Here is a 1614-nt window from a genome sequence, read left to right on the forward strand (position 1 = left end):
GCACAACCACACAGATAATCAATTAGCTGTCAACACATTATAACGAATACTCAGATTAGATAGGAATATTGCAAATGCGTAGGTTGAGTCGATGGTCACACGGATCGCATCCGGTAGAGACAAGATAGCGAACCGATAGGCAGGGGGAGCAGGGACCCGAATATAAAAGGGAGCCTGAAACAGCCTGTATTCAGACGTGTTTACTCCAGAGCACAACAAGCACCTTCACGTCACTCTGTGTAGTAACTTTTCATTTGGACTTAGACTAAATTACTGAAGAACGTTAAATAAACTACAAAGTATCTTTCATCTGTCTACATTTATTTATAACTACCCTGTCAATATCTTCATCATCAACACGAGCGGTCTCGCTTCCTGCAAAATCATAATATACTCGTAGTTAACGGCTATCAGAATATTAATCTGACCAGTCCAACAACGAGGATATTACACGATGAACGGAAGATAAAATAAAATTAAAAGTGTACGTACGACTGTTGGTGTAAGACTGTTTCACAGTTACAAAGAAGACATTTCATATCGTTTAAGATGCGATAATATGCATTGTATGTACATATAATGTACATATGAACAATTTTATCTTCTTTATCTATCACTATTTAACGATGTACATTGTACATACGCAATACGCATATCGGCATATCTATATTTTATACCTTATTTTTGGTTTAGGTTTGAAACGCGCGTGTCATTTTTCTGGTTGATGCAAGGTTTTTACTTGCATGGGACTTACAAAATCGTTCCGTTTCCGCGTTTTGAAGGTTCCGTTTTATTGAGGTTGAGCGTCTACGTAAAACTATAGGTACGTGCCGGGACCATAGAAAAATTCCGTATTGGATAGTTTTTCGTTTTATTCAGGGTCCGCTTTAGACAGTTTTCACTGTACTGATTTTATGTAAAATGAAATGTTTTGATAATACATTTTGAATTACATATGTGTTTATATGGGGCTTTTGTATGACTGGTATTACCTACCCCACGGTAGGGGGAATACCAGTAATTTGCGTTTAAAAAAAAAAAGAAAAAAAAACATATTGCACTTAACTTTACATTTAGAAACTTATATATATATATATATTAGCTAACAACTTTATATAATGATACAATTATTTTTAAGCTAAAGTTGAAAGGAGGCCACTAAGTGTATGGTGTCCCGGGGCCCAATTGATCCTTAATCCGGGCTTGGTTGTACACAAGGTATACTGGTAACACAATAATTAAAGCAGTAAATATAATATGTTTAATTATTTTTAATGTCAAATTAAACAGTCTAAATTTTGGCTAAAATAATATGACAATTTTTTTTTTTTTAATATCAACTTAGATCATTTAAACGGTTATATGTATGAATTGACTTATGTTTAAATGACTATGGTATTTTAACTTTTTCAAATTATAAAATCTTGCATATTTTATTATATTATTAACCATTATATGTTTACCATGGCTTATATTATATTATATCTATATCTATACTATTATATAAAATGGTAAGGGTTTTCTTGGACCGCGCTAACCGAGAAAACTACTGAACCGATTTGGCTGAAATTTTTTACTGTTTTACTTGACTAAGATTAATACCGCTAGAAACAT

This window comes from Acyrthosiphon pisum, chromosome X (genome assembly GCF_005508785.2).
Source record: "Acyrthosiphon pisum isolate AL4f chromosome X, pea_aphid_22Mar2018_4r6ur, whole genome shotgun sequence".
In the NCBI taxonomy this organism is placed as follows: Eukaryota; Metazoa; Arthropoda; class Insecta; order Hemiptera; family Aphididae; genus Acyrthosiphon; species Acyrthosiphon pisum.